General features: G+C 49.3%; 1 protein-coding gene across 3 annotated transcripts in view; it reads left to right on the top strand.

The window, feature by feature from the left end:
- LOC146788667 (lipoma-preferred partner homolog) overlaps positions 1-21,102 on the top strand; it is a 774,512-nt gene that overhangs the window by 279,828 nt on the left and 473,582 nt on the right. For 2 of the 3 annotated variants that reach the window (XM_085635893.1, XM_085635894.1), the window contains one exon: positions 3,341-3,418. The gene's annotated coding sequence lies outside the window, so the exon portion shown is untranslated. Of the gene's footprint in view, positions 1-3,340; positions 3,419-16,624; positions 16,760-21,102 lie in introns of those variants that run through there. The other variant, XM_085635895.1, reaches the window with a different exon arrangement.

The raw sequence follows: 21,102 nt of genomic DNA, 5'->3' as shown, positions 1-21,102 counted from the left end.
GCCATGGGACTAGCCTATAGGCCATATCAGCCTTCCCAGTCAGTGGTGCAGTACACAATCCAGTCATTGCTGGGTCACACCGGCAGACACGAAACAGGGTTAAGTCACCGATTCCTCTTCTCCCCCCCCCCCCCCCCCCCCAACTGCAGTGACTACCAAGCAGCTTTAATTTGTTCTCAACGGCCAATGTCAGGCCGGTGGGAGGAAGGATTCAGCATTTCCTCCTTGGTATGCGATCCATTACATCAGACAGATGTGCTATGCAGATCATTCAACGAGGCTGGACCCTACCCTACATGCCCTCCCACTACAGTTTCCTCCCTGCTAAATCTTCCTCCCGTACCAGAACAAATTTCAGAGGAGCACTTGACAATCCTGATGCACGAGATAAATATCTTACTCTCTAAAGTTGCCATTGAATGGTACCAGACTCTGAGAAAGGAGAGGGATGGTCTTAACAGTACATCCTCATCCCGGAAATGGATGGGGCCCCCAACATGTTATTGAACTCTGCCTGCTGAATGCTTTCTGTGGAATGACCAATTCAGAATACTCCAGCTGGCTCAGATCTTGTCTTCTCAGGACCTAGGGGACTGGTTAGTGCCCTTGGGCTTATAAAACACGTTCTCCTTGTACCTGTCTTACAGTTGCACAGGTGTTACAGGTGGATCAAGGTGGGCCAGGGACACATTCAATTTGCTGTACTTCTCCTGGGCCTTAACTTGATTCCTCGGGTGACCCCAGAATTGATGGTGGTCGTTTTGACCTATCTTCAGAGGGTGGGAGTAGATGTCTTCCAGTGTCGCAATGAGTGGCTGCTAAAGGTCGACGGAAAGAAGTGAGTTGTAGGCCAACTCCGATCAACTGACGAACTCCTGGCATTGTTAGGGTTCACCATCAACAAGCTGAAGTCTCACCGGTGCCCTGCATAAAGGCTCTCAAGTAGTTTCCTCCACTGCAGTGAGCCAGAGACCTTCAGGATATGTTCCCAGTGATTCAGGTTCTGTCCTGGATCTCCGTGTGGCTAGTGGAAGTTTCTAGGACTCTTAACCTCATGCATCCTCCTTGTTCACAATGCCTGCTGGCACATGTGGGGCCACAGTGGGCTCAAAATCAGGCCTGCCTCTCAGACTCCGTTCTGGTACCTAGGGAGACAGCTCTTGTTCTGCGGTGGCGGCTGTTGGAGACTGCTCTGAACTGTGCAGTCCGCCCAGGCGTCGGTCCATATGCTAATGAGGCACGACTGTCTTTACAGCCAGGTCCGATGAGTCGGTCACTTTTCTCGCTGGGTCCTGTTGGACATTTCGGTCCGAGTCCAATCCCCAGAACCTCCACCTTTGGCAGGTGCTGCTTTGTTTCTGTTTTAAAGGTGAGGAGTCTGCGGTTAGATGTATCCCTCAGAAGAGCAGGCTAGTTACCTTCTGCAATGTTTCTGGTGGCTGCTCTATCTAACACCCGATTCCTCACTGCCCCGTTCCATTGGGTATCCTCATTAACATCTAAAAGGGTTCGACGGTGGAGATCGGCCCGTTGTTGCCAGTAACTGTTTTACGCTCTTCGTCTGGGGACGTAGGTAGGGGAAAGTGTCAAGTAACTGACACCAGCATGTGGGGGTGGCGCTCATGGGACTTTGTTCCATCATGCCGGGGGCCGTATGAACCCAACATGGGGCCGCTTGATGCCACGTGCCCTAGTGCTGCGGCGCTGCTCTTGAAATTATGTGTATCTAGCCTGGCACCTTGTTAATTTCTATGGGGAGGAATCTGCGGTTAGAGAGGGCACCAGAAAGGGCATTGCCAGTGGCAAGTAGCTTGTTAGTCTCTCTTCTGCTGTTCTTTACCCCTTCTAAAACGCAGTCTTTGATCCTGCCCTTAGTCCCCCCATAGTTTTGTGTCTCTTTACCTGTGTCTTTAACCCATTGTATAAAGCAGTGTCTTTGCCCTGCCTATAGTACTGTCTTTGTTTGCGTGCTTTGCCCGTTCTTTAATACAAGGCCTCTTTGATCCCGACTTATGGTTCTCCTATAATGGGGTGTCTCTTCGCCCACACTATCCAGAACATGGTTTACAAACCATCCAGGACGTGGGAGCCAGACTCCTCCTTAACCTCGCACGCCGAACTCAGCTCAGACCACACCTCAGGGAGGTCCACTGTCTCTCAATACACAAACGTGTACAATTCAAACATCTCAATCACACATACAAAACCCTGCGCAACACAAGCCCGGCCTCACCAAACAGCCGCATCTCCTTCCATCAACCTTCCAGACACCTCCGCCCCGCCGGACTTCTCGCAGACATTCCACGCATACACAGAAACAGAACTGATCGTCCAGCCTTCTACGTTGCTCCTAAAGCGTGGAACAACCTCCCAACACATCTCCGTCTCTCCTCTTGAGTTTTGCGAGAAGATGATCTGTCTCTTCAAATAACCCCACCGCCCTCAATCCTAGGCCCCTGCATAGCTCCAAGATCTCCTCATGTGTTAAGGTGCGCCATACAAATCCTTATGAGCACCCTGTATCCATTACTTTATGCATGATCTCTTTGCCTGCACCTTTTACCCCCTTCTAAAATACATTGTCTCTTCGCCTGTGCCCTTCAGTCACTGTGTGATGCAGCGTCTTTGTCCCCACATTTTGGACTCCCTATGATGGAGGATGTAGATGTGAGGATTTTATTTTAGTCTTTTTTCTTTTTTTATACCCTTGCTACATTTTGTTTGCTTCTGTGGTCCACCTTGGATGTGTCATCGGGTGATGTGGTCTCCAGGCCCTGATGCAATTATCCAGAGGGAGCAGTAGAACCACATATTTTGCTACTGGTTCTTCCTTCTGTAATCTCTTCTCACCTTCTTGTGATGTCACTTCTTTCCCTTGTGACCCCCAGCCAGGCGCGGGGTTTCTTTGATTTTTACAGCGCCATCAGTGCAGCGCCTTCATTTGTGTGCGACGTGCCCCAAGCATGACTTTCTGAAGGATCTTGCTGTTGCCCCCATTTCTGCTGGCTCAACCTGGTGCCCGATGGCTGAATCATCTAAAGTTGTTCCAGACCAGCCGCCAGCGGTGTAAAAATGTCCCCGTGGAAGCGAGGCACAGGTGAAGCAGCCACCAAGGAAGCTCCCAGCAACCAGATCCCTCTGCAGCCTGACACTGCTCCCGACTCTTTTCTTGTGTTTGATCAACTGTTTTGTCATGTTTTGAAATCTGATTTTTTATTTTCACGCCCAGTAATGTTACCTAGCTGAAGTTCCTAGTTTAGCTGGGGTCATCAAACCTCTGCTGGGCAACCATGTGTCCACCACCAACTTTAAAACCTAGTTTCTTCTGTTTGACTTTTAGACCTCACAGAGCCTGACCGTGCACAAGCGACACCGGGCTGCTGGTCCTTCTACGTTCGAGGCAACATCTCCTACCAGGGTGAGTAAAGTGGACTTGTCATTCATGTTTGTCCTGTGAGACTGCTTTGCAATCCTGTGTAAGGACACTGAAGAGTGTGCAGCCAGGGCACGTTCACCCGTGCTACGCGTCTTCGCCCCTGTCCATTTCTACCTATGCACAAAGCCTCCCCGAGTACTCGTTGCCACCACAGAATCAGACCCAGTCAACATGGAGAGGACATGGATGTTCCTGAAATGTCTCAGATCTGAGGGTCTGCTTCAAGCAGAGAATGAGCTTCCATAAGGTTCTTTTGAGGATCTGGGAATTGGCATTTTAAACCTGGTTTAATCCATGAGGCACGCTTCCTGAAAACACTCCCGCCACTGAACTTTACTGATCCCAGAGGGGGGACGCCAGGCTCTGGTCAAAAGAAGCATCATGCCGATAGCAGTGCTTGGTTTTAGGCTGAAAGCAAATGAACAGCTGTAAGCTGCTCTGTAATTGGCCATCACTAACATCTTTGGTGATTTATACCAGGTGGGGGGGAAGGTGTCAAAAGGGAAGGGACTCCAAATATTCTTCAAACCCCGCACTTCCAATTATAACAATCACACTGTGGATACCTGTGCACGTAGTAACACCTGTCCGATCGGAATATTATGTTTGGCAATTATGTTTTTACATTTTTTAAAGGTTTTAATATAACGAATATTTAAATATGTCTAGATATATGTAAACCTTGCAAACTTAATAGCATAATTGAGAAAAATCTGGGTGGAGGGCAATGTTTTTTTGGTTTATACGGGGGGGGGGCAGCATCAAAAAGTTTGAAGAACGTTGCTCTAGGGGTCCTTCCCCTCCCAGCGGCAGCTGTCCTGTTGCAGAATGAAGTAAGAACTAGGGGCCCTTCTGTGTCAAATGGCTTTATGGCATCCTGGTCTTGCTCGCTTCAGCCCATGCTGCGGTAGTCTTTTATCCTCCACCTGTACGGACATGGTCCCAAACGTGTTTCTGGTCAAACCCTCACCTGCAGGGTCTTGCTCTTACAGAAGCATCTGGATGGAGGGTTCCTCTTGACTGGCAGCTGCCTCCAAGGCTGTGGCTTTGTTGGGCACTGATACAGGATGTGCCCTGATCCGGACCAGACCTCGTCAGTTGCATGTTGTCGGCAGTGGTCGAAGTAGGGGAAAAAAAGTAGGGGAACTGTGGGCGGAGAGTCAGAAGGCGGGTATAACCCAAGGATTGGATCAGTGGGCGGGTCCAGAGGTGTGGCCAGAATGCGCAAACATTCCAATTTTTAGTATTTGGCATTTTACTGTCCAGTTTAATCAACCAATGGATACACATGATTATTTAAGGTTATAATGAGTTATTAACATTAAAATATATTCACAAAGTGGGATATGCTTCTAATCGCAGAATGTCCCAAATACGTTAAGCCATGGAGTTTGTCATCAGCACTTCTCCCTTTTTCCACAACAGCAGTTCAAACATGAATGTCAACATATCCTAGTTTGCAAATGTTTCCATATAATTAAGGCTCTGCCATATTTGCCTCATAATGCAAGATCTGCTGCATGATCTGACCATTTGAACTAATAAATTGTTTGTAGCTCAAAGTATCAAAAGTTAATGAAAAATGTGACGTGTATTGCTGCGGAGTGGATGGCCTATTGCAAAGGTTGACTGATCACCTTTCACACTGCTGCATTTGTATGATACACTGCTACTAATAAGGCAAAATCTTTCCAGAGACTGTTAGCATGTGTACACATGTCAAAATAATATAAAATCAATAAATATACTGCATTACGCTGCAGCCTTTTTTTTTTTATGCATTATTTAGTCAACACTGCGGCATAATTTTCTCCTCCCTTGCTGCATAATTAATTCCAGTGGTCCCACAGCAGGCAGCACATGTTAAAAGTGCTTGTGAATGAAACAGAGACTGAAGTTTGAAAACTGTGTGCACATCCTGCATCGCCAATCCCTGGTGAGTTGCAGCTACTACTGCTGAAACATGGCCTATGGAGGTACCTATGGGTGAGGCAGACTGGCCTCAAGGGCAAGGCCGGCCTTAGCACTGGTGGTGCCCTGTGCATTAATGTTTGTTAGTGCCCCCCAATGACCACCTCTGCCATGGATTCCCTCGCTGCCACCCTTTAACTGTGCCCCTCAAATCTCCATATCCACACTCTCTCTCAGATGAATTTAATTTGATTTACAGTGCCACTCATACCGTTGTAGGGTGTCAGAGCACTTAACATCACACACACTACACAGAGACAATCAATGTGTGTGTAAATCACTGTATAGAAAGTTACATATGACGAAGGACTACAAGGTGTAGGAGTCACATGACAACCATACTAGTAGGCAGTGTAGTTTTATAGTGATTGGTCTGGAGAAACACAATAGCCGGAATTTAAAACGTAATACCATGATTGGGGGCTCTCTTTAATAATCAGAATTGATTTCTGTTCAAAAGAACACTTTTTGTAACATTAGGATAATCAAAGACTGGGGGGAAAAACATAACGATCTAATCTATACCTTGCAGTTTGTATGCAGCTCTTAGATGAAAGTTAATAGCTCACTGTTCTATGTTAGGATTTTAACTTATAAACTGCAAGTAACAAAAGGATCTATCTGACAAAAGCAGTAGCCCGCTGACCTATTTACATTATGCGCACTTTGTGATCTGCATGTTACATGTTCTTTGCAGCAGGTACTTTAACACTCTGAGCTACTTTACCATGAGTCAAAATTTCCACTAGACAAAATTCTGATCTCTCTCTAGGAAGAACATTAATCACCAGAGTCATCATGACATTTTTATTGTTGCTGAAAATTGCTGGAGGCCAGGAAGGAGGCAACAAGCGCTTTTAAAACCATAATATACTTTCAAACATGATGCCTCCAACTAAAGTCAACACCCGGTGCAGTCACACCGGTTGCACCGCCCTAGAGCTGGCCCTTCTCAAGGGTCCTGTGACCTCAGTGACAGGGTCACTGTTGTTCTAGGGTGTGCTGCTTAATAGGCCTGCCCGCAACACTGGAGGTGAACTTCAGTATGGATAGTGGTGGACAAGCCTTGAAGGTTAACCTACACTTGTCATGCCAGGGTCCACCTGCTGGTGCTAAGACACCAGGGCTTATAAGCTCTTGCGAAGCCTTCTAAGGTCTAGCATGGGATTGTGCTCTCTCGGGAGAGTGTTCTGGTGGACTGGTTATTAAGGCTGAACCTGGTTCACCAGTTCCAAATTGAGCAGCTCTGGCCATAGTGCCACATCCTCTCCCCCACTGAACACGATACTGCTCCACTGAGAAAAACTCACACTGCCTTCAACTACAACCCAATTGTTGCCGGCTATATACACCTGGATGCGGCTTAATTTAAATTATGCACTAGACGAGCAATATGCGGCCTACAAAAAAAGTAACAACATCCTGGAAAAAGCAAACATTTATAGGGAATCAAAAATTTAGCAAACCATTTGAATTTAAGCAGGAACAACATGGTTACCTTAACGCTTTTACACTCGCTATTCAGAAATCAGTGAGTGCTTTTGCCTGAAAAGCTAAGGCCATTACTACAGGGCCTTGAATGGACCCATTTCAATGTCCATTGCTGATATCCTTACAAAACGTAAGCAGTATGGTAAAAAGACCACATCCCTGGACGCAGAGCCGCAGTACACATTTTGTTTTCCAATCCACACATCCAGTGCCTCCAGGATTGGTGCACTAGTTCCAAGTCCAGGGAAAACAAAGACAAGAAAACAAAAATAGAGCTTCACTGGCAAACTCTGTAAAAGTGGCGCTAATGTGTTTGGGTGTGAATAAAATCAATGTGGCCAGTTTGCTACCACTCTGTCTTACTTTTAGTCATTTATCTATTTTTCATATTTTTAACCTTTTATTCCCGATGCTGCACTTTGGAATTAAAATGTCAGAAAAATACGACATATCCAACAAAGGTGTTTTTCTTTTTTGGATCCATTTCACTGGGGAGCAAATAAAAGAAAGGAGAGGAAAGTGAGTGAGAACCCCATCTTGAAGTCACTGTTTTCAGTAAGAAGAACTGCTAGACGGAAAGAGAGGGAAGAAGGAAAGAGTGCGGGGGGGGCAGCTGAAGAGGCAGAGCAGAAGTGGACACTGTCTTTGTCTTCTCTGTGCAAGAAGGAAAAGACAGAGTCCTGTTACTTCTCTGCCGCCCCCCCGTCACCAACGCCAGGAACGCGAGCTTCATCTATAGGCAATGGCAATTTCTTGCGTCCTGGGACACATTTTCAAAATAAAGTAGGGGAACGGAATCTTTAGAATTAGAGAAGTAGGGGCACGTCGTGCCCTACCGATCCCGCCCACATCGACCACTGCTTGTCGGTGATGCTTTCAAATCCCGTGTTTCTGTATCTTCTGGGTATGGCTGTTCGCTCCGCCTCAGTGCCCTAAGTGTGGTGACCTGGGGCAGGCCACGCTTGTTGGACACAGGAACCACAGGTACTCGGTGTATGGGTAACCGGAAAGACCCCGAGCGGTCTTCCGCATCTTTATTTATACCCTGAGGCGAGCCCGCCTCGAGGGGTGGGTGGATGTATGTTCAGTGTGTTACATTCTATAGTAGAGGCCGAGTGGCTCTCTACATCCCTTCAACATTATGGTTAATGTCAACCATTACAGTGTTCCTTTAAGGCGAAGGGCACATAAAGTCTCTGAGTCTTTGGCTTGGAGCAGGATTACCTCGCAACCGGGAGCCCGCTCCTCTGCTGGAACCACCTCTGCCCTCCAGGTTCCTCGCAGCGGCCTCTTCTCCTCGAGCTCGGCTTTCCCGGTGGCTGTCTGCAGTTTGCTCCGGTTCGCCTTGTTGTCCACCTTTACTTCGCCTCGGGGATCCCCCCTCCGGGGTGATCGACCAGTCTGGGAAACCGTCGTCCTCCATCCCTGCTTCTTTGCTGTCCTGTTCTCCAGCTGGTTCCCCGTCAATCTTTTTGAAGTACGACGCATTCCTTGTCACTCTCACATCGCCTCGTCTAGCCGTGACCATTGTTCCTTTTGTTGCCAGCACAGTCCACACCTCTGGTTCGAAGGGTGTACGGAATTTCCAGCCAGGGTGCCGATCTTTGACTACCACCCTGTCTCCAGCCACTAAGTGGTGTTCTCGAGCTCTTCGGTATTCGCTGGCTTTGTTGTTCGTCTTCTCCCGTCGCTCTTGCACTGCTTCATTGTCATGTGCCGGTGGACTCCAGGACGGATCGGTCGGTATCCCGTCCCGCGTGGTTTCTTTGAACAGGAGATGGGCCGGTGCACATTTCGTCGTGCAGTGCGGCGTGGGTCGATATGCGTCGAGGAACATGGTTAAAGCTATCTCCGCATCTTGACCTTGTTCCACTGCAATGCGCAGGGCTCTGTTCAGGGTGCGCATCAGCCTCTCTACGTCCCCATTCGCCTGTGGCCATAGAGGGGTTATCTGCTGGTGTTTGATCGCTCGCCTCGCCAGGTATTCTCTGAACTCTTGGCCGTGGAAGGGCGGCCCATTGTCTGATCGGATTACCTTAGGGTTCCCTAGCAAAGCAAAAGTCCTTTCCAGAGCCATCCGTATGTGTTGGAACGACGTGGACTCCACCACTTCTACCACCGGGAATTTTGTGTAGACATCCACGAGTACTAGCATCTGCCTTCGGCAGCTTTCCGGACGGAAGTCCACACTCACGTTGGCCCATGGGTGATAACATGGCTCTTCGGTAATGACCAGTGCCGCTGGTGGGTCACCTCCTGTGATCGTGCATGCCCGGCACCGCCGTACCAGCTCTTCCGCCTTTGTGTCCATGGCTGGAAACCAGACCTTGTACCTGAGACGCGCCTTGGTCTTTGCCATGCCCTGATGACCTTCGCGTGCCAGTTGCAGGAAACGTCCTTGCAATGCTCGTGGGACAACCAGAAGATGACCTCTTAGGACTACACCACACTCCCCAATGCTCAGCTCGTGACGAACTTGCCACAGCTGCTGCTGCGCGTGCTTCTCCTCTTCTGTGAGCACCTGGTTGCCCTCCAGAAACCTCTTCCAGTCGTGGGAGGCCAGGGCTTTCTTGACCTTGATCAGGGTCTCGTCACTGTCCGTGGCTTGGCCAACTTCTTCCAGGGTTACCGCATCAGGGCAAGCATCACGACCTATCATCTGTACGTAGGCATCTGAGTATTTCACGTCCGTGGGGACGCACGCTGGGGGAAGGTCCTCCGGGTGCCGGGATAAGTAGTCCGCCGGGTTGTGTGCCCCCGGGCGGAAGAGCACTGTGAACCTGTATTGTTGCAGCTGTACGGCCCACCGTTCAATGCGGGGAGGTGCGAGCCGGGTGGTGCCTCCAAACAGTGGGACCAAAGGCTTATGGTCCGTGATGACGTTGAAGTCCTGACCAAATAAATACAAGTGAAAGTGTTGGCATGCCCACTTTATCGCTAAGGCCTCTTTCAATTTGCGCGTACCTCGTCTCCGTATCGGAGAGCGCCCTGCTGGCATAGGCAACCGGTTTCCATGTGCCTCTCTCGTGTTCCTGTAACAGTACGGCTCCCAGACCCACTGGACTTGCGTCCACACCGAGTTCAGTCGGCTTTCCGGGGTGGAAGTACGCCATGACTGTTTTATCTTGCAAAGCCGCCTTGATCCTTACGAACGCTGCGTTGGCCTCTGTCGTCCACGTCCAGGGCTGGTCAGGACGCGAAGGGGTTCAGACAGGGTGGCCAGGTTGGGGATGAACCTCCCACAGTACGTTGCCATCCCGAGGAAGCTCCTCACTTCGGTGGGGGACTTGGGGATACTTGCCGACCGTAGGGCAAGCGCCTTCTTCGGGTCCACCTTGAGGCCTTCTCCCGTGAACGTGTAGCCAAAGAAGTCGATTGACTCTTGGTAGAACACACACTTTTCCTTGTGTAGCGTAAGGCCGTGGTCTTTGAGCCGTTGGAGTGTCGCTCTCAACTGGGCATGGTGATCTTCTAGTGTACATGAGAAGACTAGGATATCGCCGCTTAGATTGATTACCCCTGTCAGGCCTGACAGGGTTTCCTTGATGGCGTTCTGAAATACCTCCGCCGCCGAAGATACTCCAAAACTGAGTCTCTTATACCTTCTGAGGCCCACATGTGTAGTGAAAGTTGTGATGTACCTGCTGTTCGGTTCTAGCTCCAGCTGGTGATATCCTGCGTTGAGATCCAGTTTCGAGAACCGTTTGGCGCCATTAAGGTCCGCCACGATGTCATCCATGGTCGGTGTTGCATCCATGGTGCTCTCTCTTGACAGCAGCGTTGGGTAGCCTCATATCAACGCACAGTCGAATCGCTCCCGGTTGTTTCGGCTTAGGAGTGACCACAAGCGGGGACACCCAGGGCGTGGGACCGGTGACCTTCTCGATGACGTCCAGCGCTTCGAGCTTTGCCAACTCTGCTTCGACCTGGGGCCTCAGGTTGTATGGTACCCGTTGGTGTTGCAGCGCTATCGGTTTGACTGTGGGATCTATGTGGAGCCGAAACTGTTTTCCTTTCAGCTTTCCCAATCCTGTGAAGAGTTCGGGGAACTCCCTCATAATGTCCTCGGCATGTGCTTCATGCACTTCATTTGTGAAAAACACAAGCCCCAAATGTTCAGCTGTGTGGCAGCTCAGATGGGTGCCTTTCCTGCCTTCTGTCACATGGAATCTGGCCGTGGTGGTGAGAGGACCGCTGGTGACAGTTGTCTCGAAGGTGCCTCTCAAGGGAAGGGGGTCAACGCCTCCATAGGCGTATATTCTCGCTTTGGTTGGTAGCAGAGGGGGTCGGTGCGCCAGTGCCTCGAACTGCTGGGAGTCCATGACGTTCACGGTTGCCCCAGTGTCTATGAGCGCCCGGAGGTCGGTACCAAGCACTCTGAGCACATGGGCGGCGGCCTGCGCTGGCTCCCTGACCGACCCACAAACGAGACATAGTAAATCTCATCGTCCTCTTCTTCCAGGTCAAGATTCGGGTGGTGCGTAGCTCCTTGTCCTGCTTCGTCCGAGTCAGCTACCGACAGTTGCCGGACTCTTTGGGTGAACCCTCTCGGTCTCCTCGGGGCAAATTGTGATTGGCCACTGCGACACACCTTGGCATAATGGTTCAATTTTCCGCAGCGGGAGCACTCTCTCCCTTTCGCTCCGCAAGTGGCCGTTGGAGGATGATCTTCTCTGCAGTTTCCGCAGGACCCTCCAGGTGTCGGTCTCGACCTGGCCGGTGCAGGAGCTGGTCGCCTGCGGATCACGTCGACGCGCTCCTCTTTGATCTGAGGAGGCCGCGTGGTGCTGTGTGCCGGGGCCGGTTTGTGGAGGGCTGCGGCCATCTCTTCAGCCCTGACGTCCGAGAGTTCATGTGACCTGGCTAGCACCAGGATCTGGTCCAGGGTGATCCCTGGCTGACGTAGTATCGACTTCCTGAGCAGGATCGACTTGCATCCCAGTATGATCTGGCTTCTTATCTCCTCCCTTTGGTCGGCAAACCCGCATGTGGCCGCGAGTTTACGTAGGCTCGCGTGGAACATTTCCACGGACTCATCCTCTAGCTGAAGGGAGCGCCGAAACTTGAACTTCTCGAACTCCGGGTTGAGTTGCGGATCGAAATGCTGATTGAGAGCCGCTACTGCTGCGTCGTAATTGTCCGCGTTGCCTGTGTTTGGGAGGGTCTCGAATAGATCATATATCTCTGGTCCCCCATAGAAGATTAGCAGGGAACGCTTCACTGTACCGTCCGTTTCACGGGTCCCCGTGAAATAGTTGTTGAGCTGGCCGACCCACGCTCTCCATCTGGGGGCTGCGGTGGCAGGATCCGCCATTTCGCTGAAGGGCGGGAGTGGGTTGACTGTCGCGTGATTGTGGCGTGGCTCATTCGCCCTTCCCCCTCCTCCTTGGGCTGCCTGCGGGGCCGGATGGGCGTTGTTGCCTGCTTGCTGCAGGACGCTCATGCTTGCTGGCAGGTCACAGGGGGGCTTGCCGCCTTGCACATGAGGAGCAGCTGGGCCGGGGAAGGCAGGAGGTCTACGGCTGTGGCGCGAGCAGGGCGGTGCACTCACCCCCTCCGTGCGAAGGTCCGGGTACTCTTCTCTGCGGTCGGCTCCTGGCAGCAGGTGGGGTGGGGCCACACACTCACACCCCGGCGGTGAAGTCAGGCAGACCAGATGGGTCCCACAGAAGTAGGAGGGGCACTTGCCGCCGCCAATGCTTGTTAGCTGCTTGATGGAGTCAGTGGGGCAGGGGCCATGGCCAATGCTTGTTGCCTGTGTGAAACATGCTGCTGCCAATGCTTGTTGGAGGGGAGACACCCACGATCCTCCAACGATATCATCAGCCAGTCAGGTTGGGCCCCACAGCACTCAGGGAGACAGCCTCACTCCTCCAACGATGGGGGCGGGGCGCCCAGGCAGCCACGTGGAGGGCAGGCTCGTGCAGGCGAGGTCCTTCCAAGCTCATCAGCGGCGGCCGCCGGCCTGACACGCAGCGCGCACAGCGCTCCCCAGCCGCACGTAATCAGAACGCGCCCTGCCCCTGGAGCGTGTCTCCGACGGACAGGGAGACACGCGGGCAGGCGCGGAGGAGCTGGGTGACCGAGGCGCCACTGCCGGGAGCGCAGCTAGGCACCGGATGATCGCCAGGGGCGAAGGAGCGTCGCCGATGGGCTCCGCTGATGCCGCGGCCACAGCAGGTGCTCGCTGAAGGCTCGCAGCGAGATTTCTGTCCTCGTCGCCAGTGTGGTGACCTGGGGCAGGCCACGCTTGTTGGACACAGGAACCACAGGTACTCGGTGTATGGGTAACCAGAAAGACCCCGAGCGGTCTTCCGCATCTTTATTTATACCCTGAGGCGAGCCCGCCTCGAGGGGTGGGTGGATGTATGTTCAGTGTGTTACATTCTATAGTAGAGGCCGAGTGGCTTTCTACACTAAGGCCTGCACTTTTCTGCCTGTGGCCACGCCCCCTTCACTCCTGCACCTTTCTGCCTGCGGCCACGCCCCCTTCCCTCCCTGCTTGTGTCCACCAGCTGCTCTTCATGGCTCTGGCCACTGTAAGGCCCAGAAAAGGAAACCCTCGTAAAGCCCATCTTTTCTGGACCCTGGCTGAGGTCTGGGTCGACTGCGACGAGGGGAATCAAATAATGAAGGGAAAAATGCAGGTGGTTCCCGTTGCATCACGTGGGGCACCTGCAGCTGGTGATGTGCGCATGCTTGTGACGTAAAGCCAGTATGTTCAGTGGAGGTGTGCTGTCATGTAGGTCTTCGTATAGTATTAAGAATACATGTATCCGTTAAACATGGAGTACACCGGCTCCAACGTCCTGTTTCCACTGGAAGCAAAATATGAATAATACAAAAAGAAACGTGAGAATCTATAAATCCCGCGCGAGCCCCGGCCGGAAGCGCTCGGTCGCTGCTCCGTGGGCCTTGTGCCGATGCTGTATTTTTGTGCATTTTCCCTCAGTGTCCCGCAGCGCAGGCGGAGAAACACTGTCAGGTTATTAAACATTAATAATGCACAGCACACTGCCCCGGGGCCGCCTCCGGGCGACAGAGCTGCAGTTTGTTTTGTGACATTTTCCACCCTACACGACTACAAATTGCATTTGTGGCACACGCAACGAGACTGGCTCATCCCTTGTTCCCAGAAGTGATGGTTACAAGTAGTAATTACTCGTGTGCACCGGGCATGTTTGGGGGACAGGAAGCGCGGCACCGTGTCATCACGACGTTACTTTATTACATATGCCGAGCATTATCAGGCAAGGGCCCCCCGGTGATGCTAACTTACTGTACCGAAAAATTAACTCTTTTTTTGGTTGTAACGGAGTTTTATTTTTACAGTTTCAACGCGTGCACATCCCCTGTATATTTTCATGTAGAAAACCTGAACTTTTCTTCTACCGGAAGCCATTTGTCATAGACTGGAGCGAGGTGGGGTACTTCCGTGTACTCCCTCTTGAAATTACAAGATGAACTTTGGCATGAACGCCTCCCATGTTGTCCTGTTATTTTTATACAAACAGTTTGGGAGTGGGGGAATTCATCTTCGAGTTTCTAGTGGTGGGTAAATGCAGGAGCGGCCCGCGCAGGTGAGAGCGGTGGGCCTGGTTGCAGGGGATTCGACAGACGTCCACGAGGGAAAATTAAATAAATAATTACATTTCCCTCTTTGTCGTCTGTTGAAATCACCACCCCCCACCCGGCCCCACCGCTCTTACCTGCACAGGCCTCATCTGGTAGGCTGTTGCATGCTGGGTTGTAGCTACAATAGGGGCAGTGGCCCTGGGGCCCGCAGCTCTGAATGGCCCTTTGACTCCAGATAATTGCTGTATTATACTACGCCAATAGCAGCCACAGGGGTCCCTTTCTTTGCTTACTCCTGGGCCAATTCAAAAAGAACAATTGATGGACGGAAGGCCAAACATTGTCAAACATTCACACCCAGTACAGAGATCTGGACCTAAATCCATTTTTTTTTTGTCCACCATGCCATTCCAGTTTGTTCCCAGCCATGCGCAAATCAGTCTAGACCCAGTGCCCAATGGGAACAGTCTAGCCCGAACTGACAGGCCTGGTCCTCCCGGGACTAGAAACAAGCATCCTGGGACCGAACAGATTTATACCAGATATCAAAGTGTGTTCTGCGAACCAAAATCTACCTTCCTGCCAAATTTGAAGTCATTCAGTCCAGCAGTTTGGGCTGTGGTCGTGTTTAAAACTCCTATGGGAATCAACATGGGAAACACCCATTTTTTACCTTCACCCCCCCATTTTCATGGCCCCGCTTGACAGATCACCCCTAAACTTTCTATGCAAAACAAGTCACCGGGGGACTATTTTTGGGAAATTTTCATGAAGATTCGTCAAACTTTGCCAATGATATATACAAGTCAAAACCTGCTTTTCCTATGGAAACATGGTTGTAAGAAAGTTTCCTAGCCCTTCAAGGAAAAACACTTTACGCTGGTTATGGCAGATACTTGTATGAGGCGGGTAACACTCTAAACCACAGAGGAGGATCAGTATTTGGGATCTGCATATTGGATCACCATCTGTGCAAGTATCGCCAAACCCACTGTGCTATCAGATGAGCATAGGACCTTCAGGTTACTTGCAGCATTTTGCAGAAATCCGGTGAGCCCGCTAGGTTCTTCTACAGTGATTTAGACCTTTCAAACCTGTATCTGATTACACCGGATCCACATTGTAAGTTCATTAACCACCTGAACTTTCTTGCCAGTGTTGAACAATGAGAGTTTGCATCTTAATCTCTTCAGCAGATGCCCTAACTTAATAAGCCGTTTTATTAGCAGACTCGTTGAGGTGGCATGTTTGGCTTTCAGGTTGGCTCCATGGTTCATGTTCTTCTGTGATCTCCTGGGGACAGCCTGACGGTTACGGCTTCTCATCTTGTTTCAGCCAGCTCAGCCTTGGGGAATGACTTCTATTGATAGCTGCAAGGGGAATGAAAAAAGTATGCAATATATTTTTATATATGTACACGATGAGCAGAGGTGCGTTCCTCTTCACACAAGAGGTTCTTATCGCCATCTTTGCAGTGGTGATCGGATCTGCATTCCAGCCATGCTGCGTGGCAGGTGTATTACAGAATGACGGGCTCTGCACCCGTGGCACAGTCCATCCCGTTGATCCACTGGTTGGGTCACTGCGTAAAGCAGTCGCCTTGCGCCACCCACTACCTTTGCATCTACAGAGGCACATTACGTCTGAGTGACTCATCTGTGCTCAGCAGGCTGCCTTGGAGGGGATGATCGGCTTGGGCCAGAATGTGTCACTCATCTGGTGTCTACAAAAATATCATTTCTGCCTCCACTTTGGACAAATGATTAATATATAATTTAGTTTCAGAAGATGAGACCTTTAAGACAGATGTGCTGGTCCCAGTTTTATGAGGCGGGGAGGGGGTCGTGCAGAACCCTGCGGGAGCCTGCAGGGTGGAAACATTTCACAATGTGTGCCTTGAATTATTATTTTATGCATTGTAGGATCTTCATTGATGGTCCTAAACACTAGCACACTTCCACACTGCCTGCGCGGATCCCACAACACCTCTTTACATAGTTTTCTTCCATGGAAACAGCATCAAAGATTCTCTTTTGTCCATGAAGTTTAAATAAATCTATCTGACAAAAGATTCATTTTCCAAATACATTTTCTATTTATATTCACAGAACTGGTTTGCAGCATTCACATGCACAGAACAAAAAAAGCATGCCTTTAACGTGGAACATGAAGGTACTCTGTTTGGCTGACGGGGGTCAGATAAAAGGGGCCCATCACGTTAAGAACATGGGAGGTAACCCTTCGACAATGCAGAGCACTGTACTGGTAGTTGCTTTTCGGAACCAGGTATTTTTTTCCGATTCCTAACCTTTAATTTCCTGTCAGGAAAACCACTTTATTCGCTTCACTCGAAGTTGTGTGTGGGCTTATTTTTTTTAACCATCTTCTGTTGCATAAACCATTTTTCTTTTCTCAGATTTTGACTGCATTTCCAGTCAAAATGCCTTCTCTTAGTCTCTCCTCAAAGTGCCCGTCATGTAGAAGGATGAAGGCTGTAGCCACACCCACAAAGTGTCAGTGTGTTTGTCTGCGCCTCATTCTGTTTCAGAATACAACATCTGACTCCTCCTTACCCTCACCCCATCTTACGCCGCCCTGTCTCGCCCCCAAAAACAATGCCTCTTGGAGCCAATTCACACGCCTCAACGACACTGCCATCCTCCGCACACTCTCGTCCCTGAAACCCTCAAATCACTTCAATGATCCCCTCCCCCAACTTCTTTAAAGAAATTATAGGATCACTAGTCTCGCTCTGGTCCAAGATCATCAACGCCCCTCTTCTTCAAGGTGAGATCCCAGACTGCATGAAGGTGGGCCTAGTTCTCCCTATTCTCCAAAAACCCACGGCGGACCCTGAAGACCTGAATAACTATCGACCAATCACAAACATCCCTACCCTGCCAAAACTCCTTGAGAAATGTGCACATGAACAACTGTGCACATGAACAACTACGCAAACACATTGAGCAATTCCAACTTCTCGACCAATTCCAATCGGGCTTCAGCTCTGGCCACAGCATGGAGACAGCTATCACTCATATAGTGGACGATGCTCTCACTCTGCTGGACCAGAATGAAGCTTGCCTACTAATACTACTCGATCTCTCCTCTGCATATGACACGGTCAAACATGACAACCTACTTCACCTCTTGGAATGTAGGATGGGGCTCTCGGGCACTGTCCTAAAATGGTTTGCCTCTTTTCTCAACAACAGAACACAAAGAGTCAAATCCAATCAAAACCTATCCAACTCCAGTTTCTGCACGCTAGGTGTCCCCCAAGGGTCCTCACTCCCCCCCCCCCATGCTCTTCAACCTTTTAATTGAACCACTGACTGTAATCTTCAAAGCATCCAACATCCAATATCACATGTATGTGGATGACACCCAAATGTACATGAAAGTATCTTCACCCGAAGATTTCCAGTCACTTAACGGAACCCTGCACGAAACCTTAAATCGGCTAACCCCCAACCATCTCAAACTAAATGCCCTTAAAACGGAATTCCTCCTCATCTCACCCACTAGGCAAACCCCCACTGTTGTGAAATATCTACGAAACCTCACATCATTGACTCCACGAAATCCCTGGGAGTTGTATTAGATAAGGACCTAAACATGCAAGATCATATCAGAGCATCTTCCAAAGGAGCGCGCTTCCAACTGAGCATCCTAAGAAAACTTCAACCCTACCTTCCACAAGATGACTTCAAATCAACAGTGCAAGCACTAGTCACCTCAAGACCTGAATACGGCAGCGCTACTCTATGCGGACTGCCGAAACTCAGCTTAACCCCTGCAACTAGACTCGTCACTGGTTCCAAGAAATCCAACCACATCTCGCCGGACCTGAAATCGCTCAACTGGCTCCCATTTGAGGTAAGGATCCAGTTAAAAATTGCTTCTATGACCCATAGAGCCCTACACTTCAACACCCTTCTCAACCTGACAAATAAGCTCAAACTATCGGGCGGCTTCCGGCCCTCAAGGAGCACCAGCACACTGCTCCTCAAGTCGTAGAAATAAAAAAAAAATGAAACCTACAAGCGTACATTCTCTGGCATTGCCCCGAGAATCTGGACCTCCCTACCTGTGGAAACAAGACTGATTCCCACAACAGTTGCCTTCGAAAGGGAAGTGAAAGCTCTACTGATGAACACTGCGCTGATCTAGAAGCTTTGATTTAGCAACTCCCTGGCTTCTGTTACAGCCATATTGTAGCCCGCCAATTTGTCATTTTCTGTTCCTGATGTATATTGCTTTACTTTCTCCCTGATGTATATTGCTTTACTCTCCTCCCACAACTATCTACCGATGTCTTCCGCAAACAATTGGTTTCTGTTGTAGATTGCTTTATTTTTCTCCCCAACTATGTACCTATGTCTTCCAAACCCATATGAAAAGCACTGTGATACCCGCGAGGGTCATGTTCGCGCTGTACAAAACTTTAAATAAATAAACATCAGCAGGAAAATGTCTAAAAGTACCTTAAAAGATAGAGAAGTCATAAGAGAGAGAGACCTGTTGGAAGCATTTGGGTTGAGGAAGAAAAAATTAAGACAAGACTGGAGAAGTCAGCATCTCGACCTGCCTCACTCTAACACCTACTGCTAAAGACCACTGAGGTAGGTCAAAGGAGAGCAGTAATAGGCACAAATAACCTAATTCTTGATACCCCAGAGGAATGACAGAGTTGGCATATGATGTGAAGTCTCAGTGCCAACGTCCTCGCTCTCCAGAGAGATCGACATCCACACATCATCGACACCAATCGGCTTCGACATCAAAAAGGCGCCACCGTACATCGCTTTGAAAGCAGTATGTTCACCATCAAAGTCACCGTCTATGTTGAAGAGGTCACTGCTGACAAGCCACCATTCTCCATTGACCAGATCGACGTCGATGGGGCAAATTGCTTCCATCTGCTTCCCAAAATTTCAAGACGCGTAGGAATCGATTCAGGGAAGAGACATCATCCCTTGCTCCTGGCTGACAACAAGCGAAGTCTGCAGACCCTGCTCCCTTCCTGCTTTCTGCATCAGCCTATCACCACATAATCCCATTTGAGGGTATAATGGAAACTCCTGTCAGCCTGTTGACTTGTCACCTGCAAGGAAAATATCAAAGGCCCCGTCAACATCTCCTCTACAAAAGTGGAAACCACTGACATCTTGAAGCACATCACCTGAGGAAATAGTTCTCTCACTAACTCAAGATCTCTCATCTCTGATCCCCCGCCACTCCCCGCTGATAGTTGCTCACTCTAGTAGAGGGAGGGGTGACATCCCACTCGGTATAGTAAAAACAATAACATCAGACAAATGGGTACTGAACATTATACAAAGGGACTACTTTACCTATTTCAAGGCAGTTCCACCGCCTATTCCACCGAAACCAATGTCCAGTTAACAACTGTATTAGAACAAGAATCACAAATTCTGTTGGTCAAAACAGCAATCAAAAAAGTCTGATTACATCAGGAAAACAAAGATGTATTCTCCAGATATGTTCTAGTCCTCAAAAGAGGGGAACAAATCCAATTTCACCGTATTTTTTTCAAGAAGTACATTATAAGAGAAAATTGTCCTCACCTCAAAAGAAGCAATTGGCTCAGTTACTTATATCGACAAGACACTAATCTTCACATTCCCATCACAAAGCACCGAAGGAAATATTTGAGATCCTTGTGAGGGAAGCCCACTTTAATATGTCTTTTCATTTAGACTAAATTCTGCCCCAAGAACATTCTAAAATGCACGGCAGTCGTCGCAGCCCGCATTAATAACAGCAGAATTAGTTTACCCATATCTAGGTGAGTGTCTTATAAAAGCTGGCTCTTGTCAAAAGGCTGAGCTAAACTTTTAATTTGAGATACATCTCCAACAAAAAGTAGGTCTAAATATGAATCTGGAAGAATCCATTCCGAAATGAGTCTAATGCACTGGGGAGCAAAGATAGACTCACAAAAACCTGTATCATTTGGAGAAGGAATTCTGTGAACTGAAGAAAGATTCCACAGTTTTTCAAATAGCTTCCCACCGGGTTCGATGCCATCTTGCATTCATATAGCCTCACATGCAAGATTATTTTTGAGACCCTCTCAAACAAGGTCTTGAAGGTCAGTGGTCTCAAAAGAGAGTTGAGATGATGATGTAGTCTATGACTGCAAGCGGTACAGTCCCTGGCATGGTAGACACAGACTAGAATCTATTACAAAGAGCATATTGTCAAAAGAAAACCGAGGCCAATCACAGTAATGCATGCTTCATTAACAGGATGGGGGGGGGGGGCAGGATTACCTCTCAATGCAGGGTCTTTGAATAAACAGAGAAAATGTTCCACATCAACCTGTTGGAGCCAAAGGTGGTTTTCCTAGCCCGCATGACTTTTCTACCTTTGCTCGACTAGAACAATATCCTGCTTCAAACAGGCAACACCAACACCATGCATTACTCTAACACAAGATCAAGACAACTATCCCAATAAGCTCAAATAGTCTGACACTGGACTTTGACCACAGGAATTTCTCGAAGAGCAATGTGCATTCCAAGGACCGAAAACACGAAGGGCGGATTTTCTCAGCTAACACCACGAGGAAAATCACAAATGGGTCCTGAATGAGTAAGTCA

This window comes from Triturus cristatus, chromosome 11 (genome assembly GCF_964204655.1).
Source record: "Triturus cristatus chromosome 11, aTriCri1.1, whole genome shotgun sequence".
Taxonomy (NCBI): domain Eukaryota; kingdom Metazoa; phylum Chordata; class Amphibia; order Caudata; family Salamandridae; genus Triturus; species Triturus cristatus.
Note: the sequence above shows the minus strand (reverse complement) of the source record. Positions and strands in the feature narration are given on the sequence as shown.